This window comes from Tachyglossus aculeatus, chromosome 9, assembly GCF_015852505.1.
Source record: "Tachyglossus aculeatus isolate mTacAcu1 chromosome 9, mTacAcu1.pri, whole genome shotgun sequence".
NCBI classification, from domain to species: domain Eukaryota; kingdom Metazoa; phylum Chordata; class Mammalia; order Monotremata; family Tachyglossidae; genus Tachyglossus; species Tachyglossus aculeatus.
In genome coordinates, this window is record NC_052074.1 from 62,791,869 (window position 1) to 62,812,192 (window position 20,324).

Consider the following 20,324-nt stretch of genomic DNA (forward strand, 5'->3'; position numbering starts at 1 on the left):
GAGGGATCCATGGGGTCAAGGGAGAGTTGTTTTTGTTTATTTGTTTTTTCATGATAGGGGCTACGTAAGCAGGTTTTAAGGCAGTGGGGAAAGAGCTGTTGGAATGTGAACAGTTGATGACAGTAGTAAAAGAGGGAAGAAGGGAAGGGGAAAGTGTTTCGAAGGTAGGAAGGAATGGGGCCAGAAGTGTAGGTGGAGAGGGATTCGAGGGGAATGAGAGATCTCTTGAAATATGGTAGGGAATACTGGGAAAGTCGAAGAGGGTGGAGGAGGAGGAGCAAACTGGAGAGGAGCAAGGGAGAATATAGGGATATCACCCCTGATGATTTCAATTTTGTTAATGAAGTATGTGGCCAGATCATTAAGGGAATGAGATGATGGGGACAGGGTGATAGGAGGTTTGAGGAAGGGGTTAAATGTCTGGAACAGGTGTAGGTGCCTGGGTATGGGAGTGAATTAGGAAGGAAACATATTGTTTTTGGGCAGAGGAGAGGGAAAAATTGGAGAGGGCATGACAGAGAATAAAGGTAGGAAAAATGTATATGAGATTCCTAAACATCCTCTGTTCATCTAAAGGACAGTAGTTTGCATTCACCCAAGAGTTAAGCTGAAACTTGTTATGAAAGTAACATGGAAAGTTCATTCATTCATTCATTCAGTGGCATATACTGAGCACTCACTGTGTGTACTAAGTGCTTGGGAGAGTATAATATAACAATGAACAGACACATTCCCTGCCCACAGTCCAGAAGGGGAGACAATCTATTGAAAATCTATTTGTAATGTGATATGTGGAAAATACCGAGTCAGGGGTAAACAGAGAGACATCTCAGAGCAGTAAGAATTCTTCTATTTAAGGATTCAGTGTAATATTTTCAAGTATATATGATGAGAATGAGCACATTCCATTGGCTTGCTGGAAAAGAACAAAGACAAATATTGCTCATAAGATGAACATCTTAAAATAACTACCAATAACTCTTCACTCGCAAATACTTGCCTTATTCATGTCAAGAATGACGTCGAGTTGCCTGCTGGCAGAAAATAAGCCAATTCCAACTCAGAATGGTCTACTCTCGGATATAACCACATTCTCTAGGAGGTAATAGAAAAAAACCAACAAATATCTGCTTGCTTCATCAATTACAAGACAGTGTTTAGCTCAGCGGAAGCACTGTTAATATCAGTGAACTGAACTGAAATTGTAGAGCTCCTGCAATGGATAAACTGCAATTGCACAAAAGGAAATCACAGCGTTCAATAAGCCCCTGTAGTAGAAATGAATATAGAGTCAAGCAGAGAAATGCCAAGTCGAAGGAGCCGTCCAACCCCTCTGGCATAGGTAGCCAACAAATTCAACTGGGAAAAGGGAATCAAAATTGATGATAAGCTGCTACTAATCAGCTGCACTCAGTGACAACTATGGTATCATGCAAGTAAAGCAGCGCCATTGGAAAAGGAAATGCCAGATAAGCGATGATTTCTCCAGCAGTCAAGTGGAGAGCAACAGGTATTTACCAGAGTGATCTGCTACTATATGAGGAAGGAGTTGGATGATGTAGTTTTCCACTTCATCTTGGCCAGGGATAAGTGAAGCCAACACAGTTGATAAGGAATGCAACAGGAGGAAGAAAGCTAGGAGGAGCAAAATAAATAAATCATATCAATCAGTGATATTTATTGAGTGATATCTGAGTGCAGCGTCGTGTAGCTTTTGGGAAAGCTACGGTAACAGATCACTCTAGGAAATTCCTGTTGCTCTCCACTTGACTGTTGGAGAAATCAACGCTTATCTGGCAGTTCCTTTTCCAACTGTGCGGCTTGGGAGAGTGCAATACAATGGAGTTGGTAGACTATTCTCTCTACATCATTCATAATAATGCCATCATTATTATTATTATTCTTTGCCCACAAGAAGCTTACAGTCTAGTGGATAGAGCACGGGCTTGGGAGTGAGAAGGTCATGGATTTTAATCATGGCTCTGCCACATAATAATAAAAATGATAATAATAATAATGATGGCATTTATCAAGCGCTTACTATATGCCAACCACTGTTCTAAGTGCTGGGGAGGTTACAAGGTGATCAGGTTGTCCCACAGGGGACTCACAGTCTTCATCCCCATTTTACAGATGAGGTAGCTGAGGCACAGAGAAGTGAAGTGACTTCCCAAAGTCACACAGCTGACAGTTGTTGGAGCTGGGATTTGAACCCATGACCTCTGACTCCAAAGCCCAGGCTCTTTTCCACTGAGCCACGCTGCTTCTCTAAGCCACACTGCTTGCTTTGAAGGTGGGGAGAGATTCATTCATTCATTCATTCAATCATATTTATTGAGCACTGACTGTGTGCAGAGCACTGTACTAAGCACTTGGGAAGCACAAGTTGGCAGCATATAGAGGCGGTCTCTACCCAACAGTGGGCTCACAGTCTAGAAGGGGAAGACAGAGAACTAAACAAAACATATTACAAAACAAAACATATTATAATCAGTCAATCAATCGTTTTAATTGAATGACTACAGCTTGGTGTGGTGGATAGAGCACAGTGGTAGAGTCATGCATTCTAATCCCGGTTCCAACACTTGTCTGCTGTGTGACCTTGGGTAAGTCACTTCTCGGCACCTCAGTTATCTCATCTGTAAAATGGGGACTGAGATTGTGAGCCCGCATGGCACAGGGACTGTGTCCAACCCAATTTGCTTCTATCCACCCCAGAGCTTAGTACAGTGCCTGGCACTGTATTTTGCATTCTGTATTGTATTTTGACTGATTGCACTTGGATAAATTGTGACCTTTGGGTATTTCATTCTTGTCCCACCCTCAATCCCACAGCACTTCTGTAGATATCTTTAAGTTATAAATGATTTATATAGTAATAATAATAATTGTGGTGTTTGTTAAGCACTTACTATGTGCCAAGTACTGTACTAAGCTCTGGGGTGGATACAAGCAAATCATGTCGGACGCAGTCCCTGTCCCACCTGGGGCTCTCATTCTTAATGTCTGTCTTCTCCTCTAGATTGCAAGCTTGTTACAGGCAGGAGATGTGCCTGCTAATTCTGTTGTATTTCACTCTCCCAAGCACTTAGTATATTGCTGTGCACATAGTAAGCACTCCATAAATTCCACTGATCAATTGATTGATTGTCTGCATTAGGTACTTGGGAACTCACAATCAGCTCCTCTTTGAACTGCTGGCAAGATTTACGGGCCTTCTATCCAATAGGCAGGACCCCAGAAAGCTGAACAGATCTGCTTGTAAGTCCTAAAACACAATAGCACAACATAATGCCAAAATGTTGTCAAGAATCAAAACAGCCTGCTTTGACAAAAGTGGAAAAGTGTTTCATATTTAATTTTATAGAGAGATGAACACGGGCAACTTGGATTAAAGAAGAAATTACAGATTTTTCAGATTTTTAATCTCCATGTTGTAATTTTGCTGAGATAGATAAGACCCTCTGTACTGTCATTCTGTTTATTTATCCAGGTAATGCTATAGCTCTGGAAGGTCACTCCTACTGAGCAGACAATAATCGAGAAGCATCCACATAGACACTGAAGGGAGAGATTGCCTAGTTTACTGTAGAAAGTAATATTCTTCACACAAATTCATGGCAGCACAAGAATGGCACTGACATAAATGTTTTAGCATCTGAAGAATTTGTGTCTTTTGTCTTGGAAATGCTGCTGATTCCAGATTAGGCTCCAGTGGAGCTAATCTGGGCGGCCTGTGGATTCTTTGCAGCTCAATACCTGCCAGGAGTAATTTCTTCGTGAAAGAAACCTAGGGAGACTAATACATGCCTCTCAATTCCCTGCAACCTAGTCTCCTACCAACAAATACCCACAGGACCAATTTCATTTTCAGAATTGTGTAGAGCACCGAGAAAAATAATCTCCCATTCACTTTTTTTCTTTTTGCATAATTATTCTTTGCTCCCAAGTAATTATATTCGTTAATAATATAAAAATAAGCTTTGATGTCTCTCAGTGTTCTTACTATTTCAATAAATTAAATCCCTTCTAAGAATAACAATGTATTCATTTTAAGCTCCGGTAATGACAGGTTGTTTGCTATGTTATAAAGTGATCAAACAAACCAACCTTCTCAGAATTTAAACAACTGACAGTAGCAATTCTGATCCGTCATGTGGTCATACGTTTTATTCCCGATGAGTCGTGTGTGAAGTCCAGGGTCAACCCTGTTAGAGCATCACGGAAGAAGAGGAAGAATATTGAAGAGGCACGTCGGCAAATCCATTTAGAGAGAGAGCAGATGTGGTGCGGAGTTTGAAGTCTTTGAGACATCCATTTTAGAATAACAGGCTTCCCACAGAAATCCGGGTTGAAAATTCCCAGTAAACTTCACCAGGGACAACTTTACACTTGACTTCCAGCCACACTTAGGGTCTCCAACTTTTCACCTGGTTCTCTTAAAGTTGTTCTTGCTAGGAAATCCCTTTTCCTGGAAATAGGTCAGGGTTGGCATCTCTTTTCAGATCTTCTATCTAGACACAGGTAGTTTACATAGGGAATTCAGAGATAATAGCAACTGTGGTATATGTTAAGTCCTTACTAAGTGCCAGTCACTATACTAGCACTGGGGTGGATACAAGTAATTCAGGTTAGATGCAGTCCCTGTCTCACCTGAGGCTCACAGTCTCATCCCCATTTTTGCAGATGAGGTAAACAGAGGCCCAGAGAAGTGAAATGACTTGCACAAGGTCACACAACAGACTAGTGGTGGAGCCGGTATTAAAACCCTTAACCTTTTGACTTCTATATCCGTGTTCTATCCAGTAAACCAGGCTGTTTCCACATAAAGTCTCACATTAGAAACTACAGACAAGCCCCTGTTGTGTCACCTGGTGACTGAGGTGTGTGTGTGTAAGCGTATGTGTATGTGCTGACAGTTGCTACGCAGCAGTGACATTTAAGATGCCTTATGTCTAACATGTTTCTTCTTCACTGCAGCAGTATGTTTGTTCTGAAAAGACAGAAGAGCGAAATGACAGATTTGAGGCCAAGAAGACCTGTTCACATCCCAGAGCTCTCAAACACTGGTGTCTGTGACTTAGGATCTGAATGGTCTTCAAAACATCCCGTACTTTTTCCTCTGCCTCCCCTGGGGGATGTTCCAATGACGAGCTCTCCCAAAATACCATCTTGGAGATCATTTAAACTGTCATTAATATTAGGCAAATTCATTAATTCAATCATATTTATTGAGCATTTACTACGCGCTAGAAAGAGTACGATATAAAAATAAGCCGACATATTCCCTGCCCACAGTGAGCTTACAGTCTAGAGGGGTAACAATTATTTTGGTATTTGCTAAGTACTTATTGTGCACCCAGCACTGGGCTAAGCACTGGGAAAGGTACAAGCAAATCAGGTGGGACACAGTTCCGATCCCACGTGGGGCTCACAGTTTCAATTCCCACTTTGCAGATGAGGTAACTGAGGCCCAGAGAAGTGAAGTGACTTGCTCCAAGTCACACAGCAGCATGTGCTGCTGGAACTAGGATTAGAACCCATGACCTTCTGACTCTCAGGCCCCTCCTTATTGTCTACTTCATTCCCTTTGCTTCAGGGGCTGTAATCCAGCAACATTCCACAATGTCAGAGTTTCTGATGCCATCTTGACATTTTAGGCTGGTTACTGCCTCGGAGAGTGCGCACGGAGCTGATTCAGTTGTTAAAAATTATAATTGAAGGAATTTGTTAAGCATTTACTATGTATTAAACAAGACTGTGAGCTCGTTGTGGGCAAGGATTGTCTGTATTGCTATACATACTTTCCCAAACACTTAGTACAGTGCTTTGCATACGGTAAGCATTCAATAAATACAATTGAATGAATTGAGTGAAGTAATACAATGCAACCATATTAGACACAGTCTCTGTCCCATCTGTAATGTAATGTGATACATTAATGTATTAATATAATAATGTATTAATGGATGTAATACATAATGTAATGAGGAAGGAGAACAGGTATTTAGTCTCCAGTTCCGATGAGGAAACTGAGGTGCAGAGAGGTTAGGTGACTTGTCCAGGGTCACACGACAGGCAAGTGGCAGAGCTGGGATTAGAACCTATGTCTCCTGATGCCAGGATCTGTGTTCTTTCCATTACACCATGCTGCTTCTCCAGCTCTCCTCTGTTTCATAGGTCATATGTCTTCAGTTTCTTACATCCGCGGACCGGCTCAGTGTGAGACTGACATCACAGCCCAGGGGGAGATTGGATAACATAAGGAAGGATGACACATGGGGACAAGATATAGCTGCAACTTGCTAACATAATTCATGCCCTAAAAATGCACAAGTTCAGCAATTGTCTGGATAGAAAAGGCACGTGTATGATAAAACAAAGACTTATTTAAATTACTTTCAGAACAAAGGGTCTCCCTAACATATCCAAATAATGAATCATTTATTATTATTAATGATTCCTAAGAGGAATCATTTGCAGTCTGGATTTTGGGGCTAATTTGGTAATTTGGGTGTGGTGTTCCTACAATCCATGAAGCCCATTCTGTTATAATCAGGAAAAGATTTTTAAGCCTGAGAAAAAGATTGAAATATCAACTATTCCTTTACGCGTTTTGATTCTGGAATAAATTGATGACATTTTTTTAAAGTACCACTTTGACAAGGTCATCTGGTCAGCTACGCTATAAGGTATGTATTTTGTCACCTACTGAGTGGAATTTCTGTTTCACTCAGGGCCCAAAGATGGGGTATTAGGAGAAAAAAGAGCTCAACTCTTTAAATCTTATATGTTTAGCTTCTTTGGATCCCATTGGCATTTACATTTATAACAGTTCATATAGCTCTCTCTAGACTGTACACTCCCTGTGGGCACGGAACGTGTCTACCAACTCTGTTGTACCATCCTAGGTGTTTGGTACAGTGCTTTTCAAACTGTAAATGCTCAAAAAATATCATTGTTTGATTGCTTGCATACCTTTAAACCAAACCTCCTTTAGCTCTTTCACCAAGAGCTAAAAATATGAAATGAATAGAATCATCAATCAATCAATCATTTATTGAGCATTTACAGTGTGTAGAGCATTGTATTAAGTGCTTGGTAAAAGGACAGCATTGGTGGACACATTCCCTGATCACAATGAGCTTACAGTCTAGAGGGAGAGACATATATTAATATGAATTAATAAATTTATACATATGACTTTCAGAGCTGTGGGGCCAAGGACGGGGTGGATAATATGCATTAATCGAACTTTCCAGTTCCTTTGCAATGGTGATAGTCTACAGATTGTTGGAAAAAACATCAAATTAAAAGAAGGAGCTTGTCACAAATATTTACTTGGAACAGATGGAAGGAATCTATTATATGTGGCCATTTGTTCTTTCATAATTGTTGTTTCAGGTTTACATATATTTGCTTCACAGTTAAAAGTTCATAAGCTGCTACAGAGAACAATTTGATGCAGCAAACATGCAGGAAGAGAGCTAGGAGAAAAAAATTTCTTAAATGTGTAAATACACAAAGGGAAGGGACAGAACCAGGAGAGGGAAGAGCTACACTATGTGATTTTTAAGGAAATGCGTTTTTTTATGTATTTGTTAAGTGCTTACTATGTGCAAAGGACTGTTCCAAGCACTGGGGAGGATACAAGGTGATCAGGTTGTCCCTCGTGGGGCTCACAGTCTTAATCTCCATTTTACAGTTGAGGTAACTGAGGCACAGAGAAGTTAAGTGACTTGCCCAAGGTTACACAGCTGACAATTGATGCAGCGGGGATTTGAACCCATGACCTCTGACACCCAAGCCCATGCTCTTTCCACTGAGCCACACTGCTTCTCAGGCAGCTCTTAAAACAAGAGATAAATAAGGAAATGTGTTTAGAAGTAACTCAAAACAAATATACATATTTATGTATATATGATATATATGCTTGTATATAAGATAATAATGATGGTATTAAGCACTTACTATGTTCCAAGCACTGTTCTAAGCACTGGGCACTATTCTAAAATATATAATATATATATGCTTTATATAATATATATATGCTTTATATAATAGAGATATATAAACATATAGTATAATATATATGTATATATATTTATATATATGAAGGCTTAGTCACGGAAAGCCTCTTGTAGGAGAAGAAATTCTAACAGGGCTTTGAAAGTGGAGAGAGTTGGATAATATGACGGGACATTGGGCAAAATCTAGTGAAATTTTATGCATCTCCTTTTGAGGTCTTCCATATAAGTATGGAAATCTTCAAATGTTTCTGCATCATCCAGAAAAATATCAACTTAATACACTTTTTTCAATCAAATGGATCAGTCAATAGTATTTCTATGTATGGAGCACATATAGGAAAGAAAATTACTGATCCTAAGGAGCTTAGAGTATAGTGGGGTAAATAAGCACAAAGTACTTACAGGTAGGAGGATAAATAGGATAGAAAAATGGATAAGTGGATGATTGCTTAAGCAGTAGTAGAATGTATGTCTATGTTTTTGTTATGAATTGTGGTTGCAAAAGTGCAGAAATAGTGCAAAAGACTTGAAATTGCTGATATTTTTGGTCAACAAGAGAGTCAGCGTGTTTCAAGAAAGTTATCGTAATCAGAACCTTCTTTTTTTGTTGTTTTTGAAAAAAAAATCAGTGGGAGGTTGTGCACATAGCTAGCCGTGGGCTGAAATAACATATAATCAGTTGGAAAAAAACAATCAAAATTGATAATGTTGAGAGATTGTGAAAGAAGGAGGACAAAAACTTTTTAAAGTGGAAAACACTTTTCAAATATATATTTGAAAGTTACTGTTGAAAATCGCAATGTATAACATCAAAAAAAGTCTGAAAAACAAAATGACCCTATAGACAAGTGTCTGCTGCAGAGTATCAAAGTGGTAAAGAATTGTGAGACGAGATCAGTGAAAAAGTTAATTTGCATGTTCTGAAAGTAGATCATTAATGAGTCAAAAATATTTTCTTTTTCAATTTTATTTTCCAAAAAAGATTCAAAAACACCTTTTTCTTTTGAAAAAAGGTGTTCGAAATATCAAAAATGCTATGTTAAATTTTTCTCAATATATGTACTTTTCTATTATTTCTAATTAAGAACGATATATGTATATGTAGGGGTTACAGTGTCTGTGGTAATGATCAATCAAATTTCCTGAGGTTTTACTGTGTTCTGAGGACTCTATTAAGTACTTGGGTGATTATAATAGAGTTAATAACTGTGATCCCAGCTCTCATCAAGATTACCAACTAGAGGTGGAATAGAATGGAATGGATCCTCCTCTATGAAATGATAATCACTACCAGAGGTCAAAAATGTCCTTTTTCCAGGACCAGAGTGCTTTCTTTGGCCATATTGTATTAATCAAAGGTGGTTTTACTCTCCCTGCCTCTGACAGCAACCCAGCCTAGTCTCAAAGTGCCATTTTGGCATCTAATATTCCAAAACCCCAACCTTACTCCATTCTTTAATTCTCTACTGATTCCTAGATCACAGTGCCTGACCACACTGACAGAGATCATGAAGCAAATCTAACCTTACTGACAGAGATCCTCCTGTTTGCTGAATTTCCTAAGGATTGGCCCCTTTTGAGGTGGCTTATTAAAGCAACTGTACATTTACTTGAATGTACTAAGGCTCTGTTTTGGCATCCGTCATAGAGGGGTTGGTGGTGGGTGGGAGGTGTGGAGGTAGGGTAGATCAAGGTCCTCCCCAATTTTTATTTTTACGGCAGTTCGCGGAGAAACAGTAGAAAATGATATTTCTGCTTTTCTTCCCACTTATTTGCAGCTTTTTTAAGCTGCTTATCTACCTCCATCATACCCTGACCTGTCCATAAACCAATATTTCATTTGGAAGACGCCAAACAAAAAAGATTTCCCGGAAGCCTTTCATTCTTCACGGGAGAGTCATAGATTACCAAGCTGCGAACCAACTGTGTACCCACCCCTCAGCCCCTTCACACAGGTTATTTTAAATAAACAATATAATGAAAATGGGGATCAGTGGATCTTGCCATTTACAGCTGTGGCGCTACTGATAGCATAGTCCCACCCGGGTGAACAGAATAATCTCCTGGATCCTGTTTTACAAAAGAGCCCAACTCAGAGGGAGAAAGGAAAAAGCAACATGTCGTTCAAATGGAAGGACTAGAAATCATCTATATTTCCAGTGAGGAAGGTGAAGACTTTGGAAAAGAGGAATGTGTCACTTGGGAAATCCGTAGTCACAGTAATACTGGCATTAACAATAAGAATACAGATTATAATAGTTATAATAATGGTAATGTTGAAATAAGGGTTGAATGGTATTTCTTTTCAGGAATAAGGGTCAGGCCTCCATCTAGTCACGAAGACCTCAGGACCGAGAATCTGTGGTGAAGGTAAGGATTACAATGCCTAGTGCCATTTATGCACATGTCTTTGCCTGTCTTTCTCCTGCTGCCCCAGTTGGAGCTACACATAAATAAGAAAGTAGCATGGCGAAGGGGAAAGAGCATGGGCCTGGTGGTCATAGGACCTGAATTCTAATCCTGGCTCTTCCATGACCTTGGGAAAATTACTTAACATCTCTGTGTCTCAGTTTTCTCAACTGTAAAATGAGTGTTCAGTCCCTGTTCTCCTTCCTGTTTAGAGTGTGAGTCCCACGTGGGACAGGGGCTGTGTCTGACCTGATTATCTTGTATCTATCTCAGCACTTTCTAAAGTGCTTGACTCGTAATAAGCTACGAACAAGTTCAACGTTTAAAAAAAAAGCAGGGGTGCTATCCATTGTGAAGTGAGAGCAATAATTTTAAGTGCAAAACCTATTTACAGCCAAAATGACCCCAGCGGAATGCCAAGACACCATAAATCAGCAGGCGATTGTCAGGATAGTCAAGTCATCGAAATGATAATACTAACAACAGTCTCAACCACAATAACTAGCTACTTGTTATAGTTGGAATATGTGTAGAACTTTTCTTTTTCAAAGCACCTTCCCATTTTGGCTGTCTACATTCTCTTCCGCTCTATTTGATAACTTCCCCAGGCATTGACTGAAAAAAAAGATGTCAACTCCAGAATCTAGGACAGCAGTTTCTAAACTGGAACTGACCCAGGTTCGTGTAAGTGATAAGGATAAGTAATTTAAGATGGCAGATGTGACACCTTGTGGGTGGCTGTGGAGGGAAATGTCTCATTCCCAACTGTGGACCCTGAGAGATGTCTTTTAGGTGCACTGTTGAATTTGCCTCTCTCATCATTTTTTTTACATATTTTTGAGAAGCAGCATGGCTCAGTGAAAAGAGCACAGGTTTGGAAGTCAGAGGTCATGGGTTCAAATCCCGGCTCCGCCACTTGTCATCTGTGTGACTTTGGGCAAGTCACTTCACTTCTCTGTGCCTCAGTTCCCTCATCTGTAAAATGGGGATTAAGACTGGGAGCCCCACATGGGACAACCTGATCACCTTGCAACCCCCCAGCTCTTAGAAAAGTGCTTTGCACATAGTAAGCACTTAACAAATGCCATTATTATTATTATTATTATTATTCACATCCAATCTAATGTTCCCAAATCTCCTATTGGATGAGAATCAGTGTTGCCTAATGGATAGTGCACAGGCTGGGTGTCACAAGGACCTTGGTTCTAATCCCTGTTCCACCACCTGTCTGCTGTGTGATCTTGGGCAAGTCACTTAACCTCTCCATCTCCAGTTACCTCATCTGTAAAATGGCGATTAACACTGTGAGCCCTTTGTAGGACAGGGACTTTGTCCAACCTGATTATCTTGTGTAGCTACCCCAGTGCTTAGTACAGCACCTGGTACACAGTAAGCACTTATCAAATACCCCCCAAAAGAGATAACTTACTATCCAATTGCCACATAATACCCAGGTCTACCAACATTTTTTTTAATGGTATTTGTTAAGAACTTCCTAAGTACCAAGGACTGTACTAAGTGCTGGGGTAGATACAAACTAATTAGTTTGGAAATAGTCCACATCTCCCCAGGGGCTCACAATCTTAATTCTCATTTTTCAGTTGAGGTAAATGAGGCACAGACAAGTTAAGTGACTTGCCCAAGGTCACACAGCAGACAAGTAGCAGAGCCTCGATTAGTACCCAGGTCCTTTTAACTCCCAGACCCTTGTTTTATTTTCTAGGCCATGCTACTTCTCACTGCTTCTGCATCACATGATTTGAGACTGAGCTTCACTTAATCTCTAAAGGTTTTTGTTCCAAACTTCCTCAGGACTGTGCCTCATTTCACCACTCCATGCTGCAGTTATTAAGGTTTTCCCCCTCCATTCCTTCTGCTCGTAGGTCCTTCCCAGCATATTTTTGTGTGCTGCCAACATTGTCTTCATACTGATGGACTTGACTGCATATCCAGGATCTCATTGTTTGTGATTATCTGCCTTGCCATTTTAAAATACATCGAGAGCCACCATTAGTTATTGAAAATGAGAGTCCAGACAGTAAGGTCCAAAGTGGCCACCTAAATATGCTGCGTAAGAACAACGAGCAGCCAATACTCAACCCCAGAAATCTTTGGAAGCAAAATGCACACGCTCAAGTCATGGACCTGATAATAGTTCATTTATAGTAATTCTGATCTGACATTTCTAGCCAAATATATTTCCAGACTTGTTGAGAAAGAGGCTTAAATGTGAAAAGAATATTGATCCTAGGAATTATTTCAAATATCAGTTGGTCCTTCAAATGGTTTAGCCTAGCAAAAGCTATTCAAATGGGAGATTTGGGGGAACTAATTTTCTATAACTACTTTTTTGAGTTTCTGTAGCCAACAGAATGCCCAGAGAGTGTGCAGGAGTCATTATTCTAGGACTACTGACATAGATAGAATTTTCTAAAGTTTAGAATGCAGGTAAAAAAAAAAAAATGACTCATCCGGTACCACTTTCTCCCTCTTGGCATGAACATTACTAAATTATTCATGGCTGACACAATTTGATATTGGCAAATTGTGTCACAAAATCTGCCATTTTCCTTCACTCTCCCAAAACTGAAGGTTTGAAGATGAGTGAATGACTCTTTGCCTTAGTTGGCTCTTTCTGTTTTCTCCATGGCTGTACTGAGTGATTTAGTTTTCACAGTGCAGTATACAATTTGCTGTCCCATGCCATTCTTTTCAGTTGCCTTGCCAACAAGATAATACCAGTAGAGCCCTTTCCTTACTTTCAAATAGTCTTTGGTTTGAATGCCCCTGTGGCTTATGAAAAAACACTGATGACTTTTGTGCACTTTAAACCGCTGAAAAAGGTGATAATCTCGAAACACAATGTGACAAGAGAGCAGAAAAAATGGCCATTGTTACCAGAGTTTTCAGAGGAAAAAAAAATTCTTGACTAGAGTAGAAATAACATATGCCATGAGTGTAAGAGCCTGTTGCCTTTGGGAATCTGTATTAGCATTTAACAGTACCTTTCTTCACAATCTTTTTTATGTCCTGTCTAAATAATTCTTCGTACAACCTGAAACTCTTTCCCACTGGGAATCAAAATCAAAAAATTATTCTGTTTCTTGTATCAGGTAAAATTAGACTATTCTATCATGCTTAGGAATGAAAAATACCAAGTATTTCTCCACCAGAATGCATTTTTATCATTTCATATATTTCACCACAGACAGATCTGTTTCTTGTAGAATAATTATATCTGTTGTAAATTTAAAGTGAATTAATGATTTCCAAACTCTTGTCATCACGTTTCATTTAGAAATTTCAATAAATCAATTGCAATCTGTTCACAATTGGTTTTTCTTAACAGAAACACATGAACTAATATTTTTTTTTTAAATCAAATGAATAATAAACTAGAAAATCTAAGAAAAAACAAAGGAACAAATGAACCCAGAAGGTAAGTTCCATCAGTATTCCAACTCCATTGTCAAATTTCTAAGTTAACACTGAAAGAAACATGTTTCTTCATCCTGTTGCCAGAGACATGGTGATTGGTGTGTCAAAATAAACTTATTCATGCAAAACCTCAGTAGGCAATTGAAACCTGGTAAGATATTTCCTCCACATAATGAAGACCTTCATTTCAAAATATTCTGGTGATAATTTGGTGGTAGCAGTAACTTATTTCATGTTTACTGAGTACAATAAGTACTCGAGAAGCAGCGTGGCTCAGTGGAAAGAGCACGGGCTTTGGAGTCAGAGATCATGGGTTCAAATCCCCGCTCTGCCAATTGTCAGCTGTGTGACTTTGGGCAAGTCACTTAACTTCTCTGTGCCTCAGTTACCTCATCTGTAAAATGGGGATTAAGACTGTGAGCCCCCTGTGGGACAACCTGATCACCGTGTAACCTCCCCAGCGCTTAGAATAGTGCTTTGCACATAGCAAGTGCTTAATAAATGTCATTATTATTATTATTATTATTAATACAATGCATTTTTACTAAGTTCTTGGGATAGTACAAGAGAAATATAAGATCTGTTCACTGCCCAGAAGAAGCTTATAATTCACTCCATATTGATAAAAGTAGTAAACTTAATTTTTTATAAAAAGACCATTCAGTCCTTTGGGAGACATCCATGCATAATGTTTGCTTTGTTAAATGTGTTAAGTGCTTACTGTGTGCCAGGCATTGTACTAAGAGTGGAGGTAGATATAAGATAATCTGGTCAGACATAGTCTCACTTGCCTACTGGGAAACCTTGAACAAATCACTTAACTCCATATGACTCAGTTTCCTCTTTTAAAAATAGGAATTAACTATTCCTGCTCTTTATTAAAAGCCTCATGTAGAACAGGCCCTGTGTCCAACATGAATACCCTATATCTACTAATATACTACATGCAATATAATAGACTCTACTACAGATAATCATATTTCATATTAATGTCATTATCATCCTCTCAGGGTTGACTGATTTGAAATGCGATTTTTCTCTCAAATCATTCCAGAGATGAAGGAAAAGTCTTTGTATTTACCATCTTGTACCTCTCGTGCCTCTAAAAAAAAATCTTCATAGAAAAAGGTACCCCCTAATAAAATCAGTATATTTCTATTGAAAACATCCTATATAAACTTATTTAAACTTGATTATAAACTTGGATTAGTAAGGCCTGGTTGAGGAGTTATTGTATCAGAATCATCTTTGCTTTTGTTCACTTCTGTAAAAAAAATTAAAGGGTTGTTTTTTTTTTCTACTAATTGCACTAGTTGTTCGCTAACCATCGCTGAAAAGTGACTTAAATTTTCCAGATTGTAATTAGTCATGGTGACTGAGTCAGGCCGGAGGCTGACCCTATCAGATTATGAATGCAAGACATCTCTCCCTCTCTCCCACTCAAGACCCATACATTAGTTATGCTGTGGGAGAACAGCTGAACCTTGTGGGATGTGATTTAGTCCAATTCCCCACCAATGCCGCAGAAGCGTGGAAAGCTAAGTGATTTGATGAGGCTCTGTATTTTCTGTCACATACCATTATGTGTTGGGTGTGTGGTCAGTGGTGATAGGAAGTTTATGCCTTGTCAGAATCATTACCCTTTTTAATGTGAAAGGTTATTAGATGAGGCAGAGGGCAAAATATTCTAACGTGTCAGAATCACGTCACGTGTAGTTGTGAGTAAAACATTCTGGAGAAAACCCTGTTGAAATCGCTAAAACTGCACCTTGCTTTCTTGCCTTATTCATGAATGGGTAAAAGCAGTTACCCTAGTTATACGTTAATGGCTCTCAGAAATAAATAGAGCGCAGAAGCCTTGTTAGCATGAAAAAATGTCAAGCTCAAATTGTCTGTAAACGTACACTCTAATTGGTCTAAATATGCCATTTTGGAATTTATAGTAATGCATTCTGAAGATCATCTCTGGAAACTGCAAGGAGAGTTGCCGAACCTGGATTGTAAATACTCTCCTGAGCTTCAAAGCATTCAGTTAATCTTCCTTTAGCACTTTGATAGACATGAATGCTTGAAACCACTTGTGCCTGTTGGTGTTTCTTCTGAAGTCCTCGCAACAGTAGCGTGGATAGAACTGCCAGCTTCATTTGAAAACCTGACAGTACTTAGTCCTGTGGGAAAATGGAAAATTTGAGCCTGCCTCTTAGTGTGGGACTCTTAAAGACTGAGGCCCGGAGAAATGAAGTGACTTGCTCAAGATCACACCACAGACAAATGGCAGAGCCAGGTTTAGAATCCAGGTCCTTCTGACTCTTAGGCCTATGCTCTTTCCACTATGCCACACTGCTTCTCTCAATACTATGTATCAAGTACTGCTCTAAGCACAGTTGAGATATGAGTTAATGAAGTTGAACACAGTCCGCTGACAGTCAAAGTAGGAAGGATATTTTGTGCTTGTCACATAATAAACATTTAACAAATACCATAACATATCTAATAAATATACCACAATATACACACAAATAAATATATGTATATTATATATATATACCATATATCTCTCAAGGGGCTTACATGTATTAGGCATTTCTTGGCCTTTGCAATCTAACATGAATAAAAAGTGCACGTAAATTGATGAAGCAGCAGTTGAGAAATCCTGTGACTAAGAATGATAAAAATGTATAGACAGAGAAATTCCAGAGGAAATGCGGAATATGCACAAAAGAATTATGAGAGATCTTAGGGTAGGGGTAGACTGGAAAGGTGGATGAGCGATTAAGGAATCCCTCCTGTAGATGATGGCTCTTCAGAACTATTTGGAAATAGGGGAAGGATAGGATTTCGTGAATCTGACCAGGAAAACATTCCACATTGGGACAAAAGAGCTTGAGCAATGAATGGGAGACAGGTGAGAGAAGAGGGACAATTGGGAAGGTGATAATAATAATTACGGTACTTAAGCACTTATTATGTGCCAGGCACTGTACTAAGCGCTGGAGTAGATACAAGCAAATAATAATAATAATAATAATAATAATGTTGACATTTGTTAAGTGCTTACTATGTGCAAAGCACTGTTCTAAGCACTGGGGAGGTTACAAGGTGATCAGGTTGTCCCATGGTGGGGCTCACAGTCTCAATCCCCATTTTACAGGTGAGGGAACTGAGGCCCAGAGAAGTTGTGACTTGCCCATAGTCACACAGCCGACAGTTGGCAGAGCTGATATTTGAACCCATGACCTCTGACACCAAAGCCCGGGCTCTTTCCGTTGAGCCGCGCTGCTTCTCAGGTTGGATACAGTCCCTGTCCCAAATTGGGCTCACAGTTTCAATCCCCATTTTCCAAATGAGGTAACTGAGGCACAGAGATGTAAAATGACTCACCCAAAGTCACACAGCAAACACGTGATGGAGCCAGAATTAGAACCCAGGACCTTCTGACTCCCAGGCCTGTGGTCTATCCACTATTCCAAGCTGTTTCCTAAGAATATTAACCAATCGATGGTATTTATTGAGTGCTTACTAAGTGCAGTATATTGTACTAAGCACTTGGGAAAGTACAATACAGCAGAATTAGTAGACACTTCCCTGCCCATAACAAACTTACAGTCTAGAGGGGGAGCATGAACATCATCATATTTTTACAAACATTCTTACTTTTTCCAAATGCTTCTAAATCCTGGTAAAAGTTTATGATTTTTTCATATAAAAAAGTTTGTTACTGGGGACTACAACTAATATTTATTGGGTAATCCAGTCATGTTCTTGAAAGGTGTTGTAGAACGTCCCCTTACCCATTTTTGTCTGTGAACTTAAAGGATATCCTGGCTACTGAAGCTCTCTGTTTTGACTGGTGGCTATTCCAGGATTATTTGTCCTTCGGGTTGTCGGAGGGCACTGGGTCTGCCGTCAGTGAATCCCAATCTCCGTCTGAAACCCCCAGGTTGGTGACAATGCATCCCCGGGAGCGGCAAAGGAGAAAGCAGCTCCTTCAATCTCCCCACTTTAGTGTAAATAGTCTGTGTCTGCACGCTCCTTCCAATATGCTTCTCTAGGGCACTTTAAAGGGAAGATGGAAGGGAAGAAGCAGTGTCAACTCATCCCATGAACAGTGGCTGCAGAAATGACCAGGGCGATTCTCCACCAGGATCCTGCAGGCAGAGTCAGGGAGCAGGGCAAAGTTCACAGCAGAAAGAGGAAAGAGCAAGGAGGAGGTGGGACAAAGAGAAGAGTTGCACAGTGGCTCGCGTCCTCACAATTTCATAGATAATATTGATAATAATGGTGCTTTCTGTTCAGTGCTTACTACGTGCCAGGCACTGTATTAAGTCCTGGGGTGAATACAAACAAATCGAGGTGGACACAGTCCCTGTCGCATGTGGGGCTCACAGACTCAACCCCCATTTTACAGATGAGAAAACTGAGGCACAGAGGAGTAAAATGACTTGACCAAGATCACAGAGTAGAAAAGGGCTGGAGCCAGGATTAGAACCCATGACCTTCTGACTCTCAGGCCCGAGTTCTAACCACTAGGCAATGCTCCTTCTCCATGGTAAGCTGTGCTCTGTGTCTAATTCCTTCTGTGTATGCTCTCCCAGTGCTCTGCAGCACAGGGCTTTGCACACAGTAAGCGCTGAATAAATACTATTACTACTACTATTACCACTATTACTCCACTACTATTAGAGAAGCAGCGTGGCTCAGTGGAAAGAGCCTGGGCTTTGGAGTCAGAGGTCATGGGTTCAAACTCAAGCTCCGCCAATTGTCAGCTGTGTGACTTTGGGCAAGTCACTCAACTTCTCTGTGCCTCAGTTACCTCATCTGTAAAATGGAGATTAAGACTGTGAGCCCCCCGTGGGACAACCTGAACACCTTGTATTCATTCATTCATTCAATCATATTTATTGAGCTCTTACTGTGTGCAGAGCACTGTACTAAGCGCTTGGGAAGTACAAGTTGGCAACATATAGAGATGGTCCCTACCCAACAGTGGGCTCATAGTCTAGAAGGGGGAGACAGACAACAAAACAAAACAAATTAACAAAATAAAATAAATAGAATAAATATGTACAAATAAAATAAATAGAGAAATAAATATGTACAAACATATATACATATATACAGGTGCTGTGGGGAGGGGAAGGAGGTAAGGCGGGGGGATGGGGAGGGGGAGGATGGGGAGAACCTTGTAACCTCCCCAGTGCTTAGAACAGTGCTTTGCACATAGTAAGCACTTAATAAATGCCATCATTTTTTCCAACGTTTAGAACAGTGCTTTGTACATAGTAAGCACTTACTAAATGCCATCATTATTATTATTATTATTATTATTATTACCATTACTACTACTTCTAGTACTACTGGGCACCTCTGGACCTGGGTGTGAGAGAGGCTGCCCTCCATGCTGGGTTACTGAGGGACCAATTCCAAAGGAACAGGGTAGCTTTTTCCTCACTTCCCAAATGGGAGAGGATCCCCAGGAAACACTGGAGCAGATGGAGAAGGGAGACAGCCACGAAAATGATTTATACATAGGAGCAGGAAAAAGGAAAATGAGATATGAGCCTGAGGCTCTAGCCTTGCTGGGGGCTGCTTAGGTTCTTGTTCGGGTATGGAGTTGGATTAGGAGTGAGATAGAAAACAATAGACCTTAATAATAATAATAATAATAATAATAATAATGGTATTTGTTAAGTTCTTACTATGTGCCAGACACTGTACCAAGCACTGGTGTGGATACAAGCAAATATAACAATAATGGTATTTGTTAAGCAATTACTGTGTTCCAGACACTGTACTAAGCACTGGGGTGGATAAAAGCAAATTGGGGTGGACACAGTCCCTGTTCCACAGGGGGTTCACAGTCTTGATCCCCATTCTACAGATGAGGTAACTGAGGCACAGAGAAGTGAAGCAACTTACCCAAGGCAGACAAATGGCAGAGGCAGGATTAAAACTCATGACCTTCTGACTCCAGGCCCATGCTTTGTCCTCTAGGCCATGCTGCTTCTCCTCTGTATGTGAGAGTATATTTTGAAAAATCACTCTTCTAACCAAGTGATCAATGAATCCATCGGTCATATTTTATTGAGCACTTACTGGATACAAAGAACTAACCGTTTGGAGAGTTCAATAGAACGTCAACATTTCTGTTGCTTAGGTTCTTACAATTTAGCTGTACTAGACAACTTATACTAGAAACCTAGTCTATTTCTGCTTACTTTAACTATCAAAAGAGATGCTTAAATCTCTACATTGTAGAAACTCTTATTTTCTCAAACACCAAAACTCCTCATTTCAATCACTTGTGATGAAACCACACTCATTTGCTGGATTACTTTGTTGTCAGAGATTGAGACATCATCAATTCAGAGTAATGTTTTTTATGGCAGAATCAAGACAAGGGAAAGAAATGCAGCGGAGAAAAGACAAATTATTATCTAAAGGGGC